Consider the following 16,333-nt stretch of genomic DNA (forward strand, 5'->3'; position numbering starts at 1 on the left):
ATGCCTTTAGGGTATAAGTATTGTTTAGAACTTTTTCACTTCCAAGTAACAGAAAATAAGACCAAATTAACTTAAACAAAAAAGAGAAATGTATTACTCATATCACTGAAAATTTTAGGAAAAGTTTGATTTAGCAACTTGAGTAATATTGACATGTCATACTTTATGGTTCATCCATTGGCTATGCACATCTATTAGTCTAATTCTTAGTGTCCACCAAGTGGCCAGATGGCCATCAGCAGCTCCAGACCTACATCATTCTGCTTCCAAGTTCAGCAGGAAAGAAAAAAAGCGTCTCTTGGACTAATTTGGAAAAGTAAGTCTTATCTCTGATCTCTTTGACCAGAACTGTGTTACTTCCTCTCTATAGAACAATGGTAAAGAGTACACAAGTAACAAGGCTGAAGTGACCAGTCCACTTAGAAGGCCAGAGACAGAGAGAATCCTGCTTGAAAATCTTAAACTGAGATTGAGAAAAAGGGTGGCTCACTGCAGGACAATTGGGGACCTTGATATCAGGCAATTTTAGAATGCAAGAGAAATGACAGACAGCAAATGCCTACTGCATTCAATTAACAAAGGGCAAATTCTAAGCAATTTAGAGTTATATTCTGAGTTATAGCTCATATACAATTGTAGAATTAGATGATACCTACTTAGAGACTTGACCTTTGGGGAAGTATGTGGTATGTAACCAGTTGGTGAGAGAGTCAAGATTAGAACCTAGGACTCCTCACCCTCAGAAAGATCTTTTTTGGTATGCCTGCAGCGCTACAGGAAGAGTATTGACCCTATAACTAGACAAACCTCTGAGTCTCAGTTTCTTCTGTTAAACGGGGATAAATGGTTGGGTTTGTTTTTGTTTGTTTGTTTGTGTTTTGTTTTGTTTTTTTAGATTAATCCAGATATTAAATGCCTTGAAGTGCCAAGCACAGAGCCTGGAACAAAGGACATTCTATTATGACTCTAATTGTATTTTGTTCTTTAACAAAGTTATGTTTTTCTCTTTACCTAAAGGATCACATAAGCATACTATCCTGGTTTCATGGAGGACAGAGACATCTTTTCATACATTCAGTCCAAGCATCTTCAACATTTTTCAGAACATCTTCAATATTCTGAGTGAGCTTTCAAGTCAGTTATTACTAGAATACATATTGATTCTAAGTTGAGAGGAAAGTTTTATCCAGAAGAAAAAAGCCTTCAAGGATAAGAAATTTCTGGTTTAAATAATCAAGGTTTATCTATAGGGTCACTGGACTGTCTCTGCTATGGGCCCAACTTCAAGCATGTGTGACCTTTGACATGTCACTTAACTTCCCTAGTTTTGGTATCTTTATCAGTAAAATGAGGATAACTTTCTACTTTCTTTCCTTTCTTTTCTTAAAAAGATTTTCTTTATTTATTGAAAGAGAGAGAGACAACCAGGGGGAGAAGCAGACTTCTCCCTGAGCAGGGAGCCCAACATGTGGCTTGATCCCAGAACCCTGAGATCCCAACCTGAGCCAAAGGCAGATGCTTAACCATCTGAGCCACCCAGGCACCCCAACTTTTTACTTTCTTACATACTGTTATTGGGGTAATTAAATAAGACACTGTACAAAATCAATCTACAGAAATCTCTTGCATTTCTATATACCAATAATGAAGCCACAGAAAGAGAAATAAAGAAAACAATCCCATTTATAATTGCACCAAAAATAATAAGATACTTAGGAGTAAACCTACCCAAAGAGGTGAAAGAACTGTACTCTAAAAACTATAAACAATGATGAAAGAAACTTAAGATGATACAAAGAAATGGAAAGACATTTCCATGTTCACACACTGGAAAAACAAATATTGTTAAAATGTCTGTGCTACCCAAAGCAATCTACACATTTAATGCATCCTTATCAAAATGCCAACAGCATTTTTCACATAGCTAGAACAGACAATCCTAAAGTTTGTATGGAACCACAGAAGACCACAAATAGCCAAAGCAATCTTGAGAAACAAAAGCAAAGCTAAAGGCATCACAATTCCAGACTTCAAGTTATATTATAAAGCTGTAATGATCAAAACGGTATGGCACTGGTATAAAAAAAGACACAGATCAATGGAAGAGAATAGAAAACTCAGAAATTAACACACAATTATACGGTCAATTAATCCTCAATAAAGCAGGAAAGACTATCCAGTGGGAAAAAGACAGTATCTTCAATAAATGGTGTTGCGAAAACCGGACAGCAACACGCAAAAGAATGAAACTGGACCACTTTCTTAGACCATACACAAAAATAAATTCAAAATGGATTAGAGACTTAAATGTGAGACCTGAAACCACAAAAATTTTAGAAAAGAGCCCAGTCAGTAATTTTTCAGACATTGGCTGTAGCAACTTTTTCTAGATAGGTTCCCTGAGGCAAGGGAAACAAATCCAAAAATAAACTATTGGGACTACATTAAAATAAAAAACTACTGCACAGTGAAGGAAACAATCAACAAAACTAAAAGCACCCTATACAATAGGAGAAGATATTTGCAAATGACATATCTGATAAAGGAGTAGTATCCATAATATATAAAGACTGTATACAACTCAACACTCAAAAAAACAAATAATCCCATTAAAAAATGGGCAGAAGATATGAACAGATATTTCTCCAAAGGAGACATACAGATGGCCAACAGACAAATGAAAGGGTTTTCATCATCACTTATCATCAGGGAAATGCAAATCAAAACTACAATAAGATGTCACTTCACACCTATTAGAATGGCTAAAATAAAAAACAAAAGAAAGTACAGGTGTTGGTGAGGATGTGGAGAAAAAGGACCCTTGTGCATTGTTGGTGGGAATGCAAACTGATGCACTCACTGTGGCGAACAGTATGGAGGTTCCTCAAAAAGTTTAAAATAGTGGGGTGCCTGGGTGGCTTAGTTGTTAGGCATCTGCTTTTGGCTCAGGTCGTGATCCCAGGGTCCTGGGATCGAACCCTGCATCGGGCTCAGCCTGCTTCTCTCTCTCCCACTCCCTCTGCTGTGTTCCCTCTCTTGCTGTCTCTTTCTCCATCAAATAAATAAATAAAATCTTTAAAAAAATAATAATAAACACAAAATTTTTAAAAAGTTAAAAATAGAACTACCCTATGATCCAGCAATCACACTACTGGGTGTTTTTACCCAAAGAATACTAAAACAGTAAAGAGTAACTCAAAGGGATACATACACCCTGATATTTATAGCAGCATTATTTACAATAGCCAAGATATGGAAGCAGCCCAAGTGTTCATTGCTTGATGATTGGATAAAGCAGTGGTATCTATATACAATTTAATATTATTCACCCATAAAAAAGAAAGAAATCTTGCCATTTACAACAACATGGATGGAGCTAGAGAGTATAATGCTAAGTGAAATAAGTCAGAGAAAGACAAATACAAAATGATTTCACTCATATGTGGAATTTAAGAAACAAAATAAATGAGCAAAGGGAAAAAGAGAGAAAGAGGAGCCAAGAAAGAGACTCTCATCTCTTAACTATAGAGAATAAACTTCAGAGGGGAGGTGGTAAGGGGATGGGTGAAACAGGCGATAGGGATTAAGGAGTCCTCTTGTGATGAACACTCAGTGATTTAAATGGAAACTTAAAAAAAAAGAATTAAGGAAAAAGATAGAAACCCAACCCCCAGGGGGGCATCTCTCTCTCTCTCTCGCTCTTTCTCTCTCTCCCTCTCTCATCCCCTCCCTCTCATGTCTCCAGAGTGTACTTTCACCTTAATACTTTTCCACTTGTGTTGCTCGAAAAAATAAATAAGACACTGCATATGAAAGCATTTAGTAAACTATAAAGCACCATAAAACATTAAGATACACAATTATATATTTTATTCACATAAGTAAACTGATATTTAATATAGTGTCCTTTATATCACCACATATTTACCAATGTTGAATATTTTTGTACCTTTTGGACAATTATTGAATGGGTTAAACAATATGAAGTTGCAATTTTGGGTCTGGATCAAGGATTTAATTCGTGCAAATTATAAATGCTCTTTAATACTTATCCTTTCAGTGGAGAACAAAGTCACTTTTTCGTTCTTTCTACACATGTGGATGAACTGCGAAAAGAAAAGAGGGAACTCGACTTCCTTCTTTCTGTTACTTCTTTATCCTTTCTCCTTCTCTTTTACAATTGAAAAAGTTTCCATTCCTCAGTGGTTTACAACCTTGGTTAAAATTTGAATCACTTGGGGGCTTCAAAAACTTTGATGCCCAGGCCATCCCCCCAGTCAATGACATGAGCATATCTGTGGTTGGGATGCAGACATCAATGTTTCTGAAGCTCCCATGTGATTTTAGTATGAAGTCAACCTTGAGAACCATTACTCCAGTTCCCTGACATAGGCAGAGATCTCCACCAACTTCTTCCTTATTGCAAGGTCACTCAACTTACAATAGTTATCTAAGAAATGGCTATAGTAGAAGAATGTTCTTTTCCAGGAGGATTCTGAGGTTTAATTTTGACCAAAAAAAAAAAAAAATCGAAGATTGATATCAATTTTATTTTCTTTGACGAGGTCTTATTTTCAATTTTCTAATGTTTGTAGTGAGAAATAAAAGGAATAGCAAATTTCAATGATATTTTCTTTGTACTCTGTAGAAACTATTATCACATTCCTGAAAATCATATTTTCACCTCCAAAGGTGTATTTCCATGGCTTGTTTGGTGGCATAACAGTTCCAGTTTGCGATTCACACTTTCAAAATAAGCCATATTGCCCTTTCCTCATGTGCCTTTTCCCTGCTAAAAGTTTTCACCTGCAATTACATCTTTTAAAGGCATGTTTGCTACCTTTTATGGTGTGAAACATAAATGCCAAAGAGAAAAATAAATAAAAGTTAGGAACAGAAAATAAGGCCCGAAAGCTTATAAATAAGACCACAGCAATTCCTGACAAAGGACTTGCTCTTGTATTCTCTTTTGCTTTATAATTCAACTCAATGAACACTCAACAAACCACCATACTGGCTGCACAAAATGAGAAAATGTGAGGGCCAGTGTACAGAGAGAATTTCCTAAATAGATTGGGGGAAAAGAAGTGTATTGCAACAAGTATATGTGACTGAGATAGACGATAGGATTCCTGAGATCATGAAGCTTGAAATTTAAAATCCCCAAACTTTTCTGTCTAGTGGTCTGCAGGGAGAAAGGAGAAACTGTCTGTGGTCTTTCATTTACATGTACAATTTGAGCATCAAGGTTTGGTTATATTTATTTTCAGTGCCCAGAAATGTGCTTCTATTCCGGTGACTAGAAGCAAAGAAAAAAGAAAAAAAAAATTAAAGGTTGGAAGATCTTTTACTTACGATAAACATATATAGTACAAGTTATTATTTTTTAACTTTTAAAAAAATTTTTAACTTATTGCTTCAAAACTAACTCGATAGTGTCCTGCCCCTTTCTCTGAAAAAAGAAAGAAAGACAGAAAGACAGAAAGGAAGAAAAAGAAAAAAGATCCAAACAAATAGAGTGCTTAAAATAAAAAAAAAAAAAATTAGAATGTGGGGCACCTGTGTGGCTCAGTGGTTAAGCATCTGCCTTCAGCTTGGGTCATGATCCCAGGGTCCTGGGATCGAGCACTGCATTGGGCTCCTTGCTCTGTGGGGAGTCTCCTTCTACCTCTCCCACTTCCCCTGCTTATGTTCCCTCTCTCACTGTCTCTCTCTGTGTCAAATAAATAAAATCTTTAAAAAAATGATTAAAAAATTAGAATGAAATTGAAAGCCTGTCCTGAACAATTCCTGTTATTCATCACTAAATGTAACTATACACCTCTGGACAGGAAAAACGAGAGGCCATCCATTTCATATGTCTGATAACAAAAATCATCTGAGTGAACTTACTGCCACCCAGTATCAATGAATAATGTTGACATAACAAAAAAATGATGAGGAAACAATATACATTTAGCACATTTGACTACATAAGCAAGGGGGTTAAATATCTTAAGGAGGCAGGTTGGCTCTAAGAGGCATTTACAGAGCAGTGGGGGTTCATGGTAAAATAGAGAAATACTCATCTAAAGTGGAGAGTTGGTATTTAGATCAGGCTGATTGCGGCCATCTGAAAACTGGAAGCAAATGTTTCTAGACCTTCTCATTTCTTTTTTTATTTTTTTTATTTTTTGTTTTTGCAAGAAAAGCTAGAAATCTGAAATTTTATGTGGAAGATTTCACATTATGATCACGCGAATGATTATATAATGTTGAGAGTTAATGGACTTTATAAAAATATGGGATATTTAATATTTAATTAAAGGCTGAATATGGTCCACAGGTCACTACTGATGTCTCATTTCTTTGTATTTATTCACTCAGCAGTGTAATTTATTCTTCTAGATCCTATTAATTTCTACTGAATGGATTCTCAATCCTACTTCGATGTTTACCAAAAGTTGTTAGTTGTACTTATGTCTTCAAGTTAACTTTAAGCTTATAGACTTTAGTGGAATTTTCCTCATCTGTATAAGTGGAATTATAATAGGACCTAACTGCAAAGTTAGTTTGGGTCTTCAATGAGTTAATGTATACCAGTTCCTATATCTTTGTAAGTGGTAAATGTGTTTACTATTATTACAAGTTTATATTGCAATATGCAATGGATCTATCCAATGATTTTTCACATAGAGGATGCTTTTAAAATATGAGTTGATAGACTGATACATAGCTCAATAGGTTTATGGCAACAAATACTGAAGAACTTTTCACCCTATTCCACGTGGATATGATCTAGCATTAGAAGGATATAATTGAGAAGAATTAGATTTTAGTTTTAGCCTCTGATAGCATGTGGAAGCTTAATTCTTGAAATAATTATAGTATAAACATTTTTGCAATAAATAAAATATGTCTAAATAGCTTCATAAATATTTAAACAGTGAATCCACAAATCCCACCTGTGCTTTCCAGGCAGCATACTTTGAAAGCAACACTTTCTTAGTATCATGTACACCATTAAAGCATATTATTTATACAAATGGAACTCCATTCTCAGGCCACCTAAGCACTCCCTACTCAGAGGGAAGCCCAGTGGTCCTCAACAAATAAAACTGATTTCTCTCTGGATCTGTAACCCAAATGACTAAAGAAATGAGGACAGAGCTGAAAAATTATACTTCTGTGGGGATAATATAAATGGTACGTAGAAATATTTTCTTTTTATGATGAAGTCAGCTATTGAACAATCATGCCGTGGATTTAGGTATTAAGAAGATCACTTGGACTCAATGGTATTTCTCTTCTAGTTTGAAAAATTTATGGTTATAATAATAATAGCAGATACATAAAACTGTAAATATAAAAACAATACATGTTTTCCTTTTCAGTTCTGATGGGATTAAAAAAGTGTTCTACTTATCAAACTCAACACCCAAAGAACAAATAATTCAATCAAGAAATGGGCAGAAGACATGAACAGACATTTTTCCAAAGAAGACATCCAAATGGCCAACACATGAAAAAGTGCTCAACATCGCTCGGCATCAGGGAAATCCAAATCAAAACCTAAATGAGATACCACCTCACACCAGTCAGAATGGCTAAAATTAACAAGTCAGGAAACGACAGGTGTTGGCGGGGTTGCGGAGAAAGGGGAACCCTCCTACACTGTTGGTGGGAATGCAAGCTGGTGCAGCCACTCTGGAAAACAGTATGGAGGTTCCTCAAAAAGTTGAAAATACAGCTATCATATGATCCAGCAATTGCAGTACTGGGTATTTACCCCAAAGATACAAATGTAGGGATCCGAAGGGGTACATGCACCTCAATGTTTATAGCAGAAATGTCCACAATAGCCAAACTGTGGAAAGAGCCAAGATGTCCATTGACAGATGAATGGATAAAGAAGAAGTGGTATATATACACAATGGAATATTATGCAGCTATCAAAAGGAATGAGATCTTGCCATTTGCAACGACGTGGATGGAACTGGAGGGTGTTATGCTGAGTGAAATAAGTCAATCAGAGAAAGACATGTATCATATGACCTCACTGATAGGAGGAATTCTTAATCTCAGGAAACAAACTGAGTGTTGCTGGAGTGGTTGGGGGTGGGAGGGATGGGGTGGCTGGGTGATAGGCATTGGGGTGTGTATGTGCTATGGTGAGTGCTGTGAATTGTGCAAGACTGTTGAATCACAGATCTGTACCTCTGAAACAAATAATGCAACATAAGTTAAGAAAAAAAAAAAAGAAGAAGATAGCAGGAGGGGAAGAATGAAGGGGTAAGTCGGAGGGGGAGATGAACCATGAGAGATGATGGACTCTGAAAAACAAACTGAGGGTTCTAGAGAGGAGGATGTGGGGGATGGGTTAGCCTGGTGATGGGTATTAAAGAAGGCACATTCTGCGTGGAGCACTGGGTGTTATGCACAAACAATGAATCATGGAACACTACATCAAAAAGTAATGCTGTAATGTATGGTGATTAACATAACAATAAAAAATTAAAAAAAAAAGAAGATAGCAGGAGGGGAAGAATGAAGGTGGGGAATCGGAGGGGGAGATGAACCATGAGAGACTATGGACTCCAAGAAACAAACTGAGGGTTCTAGAGGGAAGGGGGTTGGGGGGATGGGTTAGCCTGGTGATGGGTATTAAAGAGGGCACGTTCTGCATGGAGCACTGGGTGTTATACGCAAACAATGAATCATGGAACACTACATCAAAAACTAATGATGTAATGTATGGTGATTAACATAACATAATAAAAAAATGGAAAAAACAAACAAACAAACAAAAAAAAGTGTTCTAATCACCATGTAGGAATGCATATTCCTTTCTTACAAACAGTTTAACATTTAAAAGTGAATGGATACATATGTGGAAAAATCATCCCCTAAAAGCTTTAGGAGATGGAAAAAAACAGTCATGGAGACAATAATAGAATATAAAACTTTTTGATATTTCTCCTGTGAAGACTTGGTTTTGAAGTGAAAATCTGAAGACATAAAGACTTTATGGAATAGGTTCACTTAGGGGAAAGAAAAAGGAAAAAAGTATTGACAAGGGAAATAACAAAGAGGCTCTGAAGAAGGAGCAAACAATTTAAAGATTTAGGAAGCATGTTAGTATGATTTTTAGGGATGAGTAGCAATTCGAGAATAATAAGAAAGGAGAAAACTCTGGTTACACACTTTTATTCAGAGATAAACAAGGCAAATTATAGTGAGGAGACATCGAATTCTTCAGAACAACTTGAGTCCACAGTCCAGTAGCTACTGAATTTTTCATTGTCAGGAAAGACATTAATTTCTCTCTGTTTCCTTCTCTATAGAAATCACATGAGGAGTGTTAGCCTACTTTCACACACTAAGCAAATATTAAAATATGGCAGGTCTTAGTACTTAAATTACTCATGTAAAAGCCAATTGCTCTGAAAAGTAATGTTATAAAAAAGTTCAGGTCCTGTGGAAATCACTCCAAACTGCACAGAAATATTTTAAAAATCCTGATTTTTCTGATATGATAGGGCAGATAAACTTTACTGTTTTTTACTCAAAGAAATAGTAGAGCGGTGGGAATGACAGGGCTTTATAGTACTCAGTTTCTCTATCTCATAATTTGCACATTATAATTTGAAGAAAATAAAATTAAATTTATAAAACTTTACACCCTGTCATGAATGCTGCACATAACATAAACATGTGAGTGCATATACCTTATGAATGTAAGTTGGCTATAATTCAAGAGTTCAAAGTTGTCCTTGATAAAATTACTAAAAATACAATGATAAATAGAAACACACTAGTAGTAGATGACTAAATTAATCAGCTCATGACAAATCAAGTTTACAAACTATAAGGGTGGGTGACCAAAAAACATTAACAAGGATGATCTAAGAATACAGAGATATGCTTCAGTTTGCTACAAAGAGGAAAATATCTTCTTTTAAAGAGCGCAATAAACATTCATAAAAATTAGACAAGTGTTGGAGCATAAAGTAAACTAATAAATTTATAAAAGTAGAATTCATACAGATACTATTCCCTGATCATGGTGAAAGAAAACTATGAATGCGTAATGAAATTAGTCTAAAAGAGATTATTTTACTTGGGAATTTAAATAATCTCTCTAAACCAGCTTAATTCAAAGAGGAAAGAACAGAACTGAAGAATACATACAGAAAAAATAAAAATAATTGTGATATCTATCAGAACCCAAGGGACACCATGTGCAGAGGGAAACTCATAATCTTGAAATACATATTGATTTTTTTTAAAGAAGAAAAATGAGAACAAAAAATTAAGCATCAGATGTAAAAAAAAGTTTAGAAAAATAACAGAAAATGAAGGAAAATATAACTAAGAAATGTATAATAAAGGCAAACACAAGAATTCATTATTATAGAAACCTCAAAACATAAAAAAAGGAAATTTTTAAAAATTGGTAAATACATAAACTATAAATAGTCTAATCAAGAAAAAAGAAAAAGAGGAGTGACAACCCTTCAGAGCTAGAGACACTGCACCCCAACTAGCCAGGCCTACATACTCACTCATAGGTGAAAATCTTTCCCTACCAAAGCCAGTTCATAAAGTTTGAAAGACGTAACTCCCCTTCAAACGCAGACATGGACACAGAAATACAAGGAACATGAAAAATCAGGGAAATGTTACATATCCAAAGGAACACAATAATTTCCCAGTAACAGACCGCAAAGAAATGGCTATCTGTGAATTGCCTGACACATAATTCAAAAAGTTGCCTTAAAGCTCAGCAAGCTACTTGAGAACACAGACAACACAATCAGAAAAAAAAAAAACACAAGAAGAAAACAAGTTCAACAAAGAGATTTGTAAATCATAAAAAAGGACCATACAGAAATTCTAAAGTGGAAGAATACAATGAATCAAATGTAAAATGCAATAGAGAGTTCCACATCAGACTTGATGAAGCAGAAGAAGAAAATCTGTGGACTCAGAGTTACACCATTATAAATTATCCAGTCAGAGGAGAAAAAAGAAAAAAAAATATTGAAAAATAGTAATGAAAATCTATGGGATTTATGGGACATCATAAACACATTCAATATATGCATTATAGGAGTCTCAGAAGGGGGACAGTAAAGGGGCAGAAAACTTATTTAAAGAAATAATGGCTGAAAACTTCCCAAATCTTGGTAGGGAAATGAAAACCCAGATTCATAAAGCCAAAAGATTCCCAAACAGTATCAACCCGAAGTGGACTACATTCAGACACATTATAATCAAATTATCAAAAATCAAAGAAAAAAGAGAATTTTTCAAGCAAGAGAAAAATGACTCATTAAATACAAGGAATGCCCAAAATATCATCAATGACTTTCTCAGCAGAAAACTTGCAGGTGAGGAGAGAATGGGATGATATATTCAAAGTACTAAAAGAAAAAGAACACAAAATAATTGCCAACCAAAAATAATGTACCTGGCAAAATTATCTTTAAAAATTGAGAAATAAAGCTTTTCCCAGACAAACAAAAACTGAGTTCTTCATTGCTAGATTTATCTTATAAGAAATGCTAAGGGAGTTTTTAAATTGAAATGAAAACAGACTGAACATTGAAAAGCATATGGAAATGTAAATCTCACTCAGAAAGGTAAATACAGACATAGATTAGTGTAATACTGTAAAGATGGTGTGTTAATTAGTTTTAACCTTTATTTTTAAATTTATTATTATTATTAGTAGTAGTATTACTATTATTTTTAAGTAATCTTTACACCGAACGTGGGACTCAAACTCACAACCTTGAGATTAAGAGTCACATGCTCTTGTGACTGAACCAGCCAGAGGCTCCTACTTTTAACCTTTAATATAAAAGTTAAAAGATAAAGATTTGCTAATGAATATGCAATGGAAAAGGAAGCAAGCAATTACAAGAACACAAAGTGTATGCATGTGGGAAGTGAGTAAAAATGTAGAGATTTTATATGCAATTGAAGTTAGCTGTTATCAATATAAAATATATGGTTATAACTACAAGATATTTTACAAAAGCCTTGAGCTAACCACAAAGAAAGAATCTAAGAGACACAAAAGATAGAGAAAATAATGAAAGCAAATCACAACAAAGATTCATTAAATAACAAAGGAAGATAGCAAGAAGAGAGGAACAAAACAACTGACAGAAAACAATGAACAAAATAATAATAGTAAGTGTTCATTTATCAAGAATACTTTATTTTTAAAAAGATTTATTTATTCATTTGAGAGAGAGTGAGCGAGGGAGAGAGCACAAGCAGGAGCAGAGGGAGAGGGAGAAGCAGACTCTCCTGCTCAGCAGGGAGCCCAACGCAGGCCTTGATCCCAGGACCCTGGGGTCATGACCTGAGCCAAAGGCAGACACTTAACACACTGAGTCACCCAGGAGCCCCAAGAATTACTTTAAATGTAAATGAATTAAGCTCATCAATCAAAAGGTGGAGAGTGGATGAATGGATAAAAAAGCAAGATCCAGTGTTATGCTGTCTCCAAGAGACTCACTTGAGATTTAAAGATGTACCTAGGTTGAAAATGAGGAGATGGGAAAAGATATTTCATGCAAATGGTAACCAAAAGAATGTAGAGGTTGGTATACTTACGTCAGGCAAATTAGACTTTAAGTCTAAAACTGTCTCTAGGGACAAAGGAAGTCATTATATAATGATGAAAAGTTTAATTCAACAGTAAGTAAACAATCATAAATATATATGCACCAAGAATCACAGCACCTAAATATATAAAGCAAATATTTACAGATCTGAAGGCAGAAATTGACAGCAATAAAGTAATAGTAGGGAACTTCAATATCCCACTTACATTAATGGATATAACCTCTAGACAGAAAATCAATAAAGAAAGAGCTGACTTGAACAATACTATGAATCAAATCCACTTGCTACCCAACAGCAGAATAATACACATTCTTTTCAAGCACATAGGGAAATTTCTCCAGAATAGATTACATGTTGTTAAAATGAGGCTCAACAAATTTAAAAGATTGAAATCATTTTTATAGTTGCACAATAAAGCTGGGTAGGTACACTTAGTGAAGACATTTTTTCCTGTGTAATCCTTGAAGGAGCTGGGACAACTTGCTAGATGTGGAGTTGCTAGATTTAGTAAATAAAAATATAGCATCCCCAGTTAAATTTGAAATGATCATCAATGAATAATTTTTAATATAATTATGTCCCATGCAATATTTGGGACATATAACCAAAATGGTCTTAATGATGTCCTCAGTTACAGTAAACTTTAGACAGTTTTCTTCCTGATTTAGACCCTTGCCTCCCCTTTCTTAGAAGATTTATTTCAGGAAACTAGCAATTGTAAATTATCTCTCTGTCCTTTTGAGGTATAAATCTTGCACAACCCAGGAATGTCATTCTCAAGGACCTGGAAGACTTCCCTTGGAAATGTAATCATCAAAAAAGATAGGGCCCTTATCTCTCAGTCTCAGTGGGAAGATCAGAGCCTAATTTTCACAAGCACCAATTAGTAAACACAGATGCATAGCCTAATCATATTGACCACCCTCCCCTCAAAGTCCTGTAATGCTTTTTTCACTAGCTCACTCTGCACTTACAAACTTTCCTGCCCTTTGTTTCAATGTAGTTGAGTCTAATCTCTCTCCTGTATTGCAATAGTCTATTTCTCCATTGAAATAGTCTTAAATAGAGTTTTTCTTGACTGTTTAACTGGTCTAGAGCAATACCCTTTAACCTATATTTATACTAAAAAATTGGTCATTAATCTGAATTTCAATTTAACTGGATATCTTAAACTTTATCTGATAACCCTATAGTTTTGTAAGACAGAGTAATGGAAAGCAAAGTGAACGGGAAAAAAAAGAAAAAAGGATAATAAAAAATGAGAAGAGGTTAAGGGAATTCAGCAACACATCAAGCATAATAACATTTGCATTATAAGGATCCCAGAAGGAGAAAAGAGAGAAAAAGGGGAAGAAAATTCATTTAATGAAATAGCAGCTGAAAACTTCCCTAATCTAGGGAAGGAAATGGAAATCCAGATTCAGGATGCACAAAGAACCCAGACAAAATCAACCCAAGGAGGTCCACACAAAGACACAAAATAATTAAAATGCCAAAAAGTAGTGATAAAGAATTTTAGAAGTAGCAAGAGAAAAGAAAACAGTTACATACAAGGGAAACCCATAAAGCTATCAGCTGATTTTTCAGTAGAAACCCTTAGGCCAGAAGAAAGTGGCATGATATATTCAAAGGGCTGAAAGGAAAAAAACCTGCAACCAAGAATACTCAATGCAGCAAGGCTATCACTGCGTGTAGAAGGAGAGAAAAAGACTTTCCCAGCCAAACAAAAGTTAAAGGAATTCATCACCATTAAACCAGTCTTACAATAAATATCAAAGTGTATTATTTGAGTAGAAAGGAAAAACCATAATCAGGAGTAAGAACCTTAGGAAAGGAAAAGATTTCACAGGTACATATAAACATAATAAAAGTAGTAGATTAATCACTTATAAAACTAGTAAAAAAACAGTAAAACCAATTATATCTATAAATGGTTTTCTTCATTGATCATCCCTTCATAAATTTACCCTGAAATTGCTCATTTATGATATGTATAATTTGACTAATAAAGCAGCTCTTAAATAAATACAAAATAGGAAGATCTTTTATCATTGTAATAGTCACTTTCCAAAGTAACCAGAGACCCAAAGTCTTAGTCAGCTGTGAAGAAAGCAGGTGGGAGTCCCTGAGTCACACAAGGATCAGGATAGAAATGGTGAGAAGGCCTCTGGACATAAAGAGGCCTGAAATTTAGACCAGGAGTGCAGAGGGCATGGGTTTTGTAGATGGGAAGCAGAAAAGACAGGGGATGGCATCCTAAGACTACACATGAACAGATACCTCAACAGAGGCAACAGGGATCAAAGGAAGCATGGAACAGAACCCAGGATGATGCAATATCACATGCCCCACACTTTGGACTCAGGCTACATGGCAGAGTGGGAGGAGGCAGGGGAAAGGAGTGAATCTTATATTTAATTGAATACTTCCCCAAAAGTGATTGAGTTTTAAATAAGAAATGACCAATACATTTTAAATTAATGTGTAGTTATTTTGAATATTCCATTAAAATGGGAACTTATGAGCTGAGTTCAGTTACTGAAAAATAAAATTATGTTTTTTCTGACCAATGTTGTCTTAATACACTTCAATATCACTACATGTGGAGTTGATCCAGCAAATCTCCATCTAGGAATTTACCCAAGAAAAATATATGCTGACACAAACAAGCAAATATTTGCATATAAGAAAGTTAATTATAGCTTCTTATTTTATGGTAAAAAACTAAAATAATTCCAAATGGCCAAGGACAGGGATTTATGAAGATGGATTCTGGTACATTCAAACAACGGAATAATGTTTGGCTGTCAAAAATAGCTGCTCAGGAATTTGCATTTTAAAAAAATTAATTAAGATGATTTGGCATGTTGCAATGCGAATGTGAAAGTTTGGTGACAGGTTCTCATAGTATTTAACTTACCCTTGTATTTGTTATAAGGTGAATTGTTGACAATCATATAATGGAATAGAGTGTTCACATGTAAACTTTTTCTTATTTTAGGATGCTTTACTTAAATAAGGCTACTTTCAAATATGTACTGCTTTTAAAATATACCATTTGAAATATCTACTTCAGCTTGAAAATTTTGTGAGCCAAGAAGATACAACCTGAGCTAGTCATTGCTCCATTATTTTGAATGCTTGAGAGAACAATATTAAGATGTTCTTAATTCAAAGGGTTGTTGTGGGGTATCAGTAGGATTTATATCACCCAGTAACAAGTAACTCCCCTAATGCTTAGGGAATAAGAGGTTCATTTAATTAAATATTCTATTTTACTCAGAGTTATTACATAAACTATAGGTGGTTCCAACATTAAAATATTTGAAAAATTAAAAAATGAAATGCTATAAAAACAAAAAGTGGAATAGAACATACTTTAATTTTAATTAGTTTTAGAATCTTAGGGTGTTTCAGAGTCATGGAGGAAAAAAACTGCTAGATGCCAACTGGAGAAGTATGGTGCATAAATGGAAAACTTTTTAGCTTCCCTGAATTTATGTACTGTATTAGTCTGTTATGTTATATACTATATTAGCTGCTATAACAGAATACCATAGGCTTCAACAGCAGGAATTTATTTCTCACAGTTTTAGAACCTATGATATCTAAGATCAAGGTGCAGGCCTTGATTCAATTCCCCAGTGAGGGCCTTCTTCCTTGCAGATGACTACCTTCTCACTGTGTCTTCATAGGGCAAAGAGAAAGAGCA

This window comes from Eumetopias jubatus, unplaced genomic scaffold (assembly GCF_037043125.1).
Source record: "Eumetopias jubatus isolate StellerSeaLion01/CBP00866 unplaced genomic scaffold, mEumJub1_p1.0 scaffold_1, whole genome shotgun sequence".
In the NCBI taxonomy this organism is placed as follows: domain Eukaryota; kingdom Metazoa; phylum Chordata; class Mammalia; order Carnivora; family Otariidae; genus Eumetopias; species Eumetopias jubatus.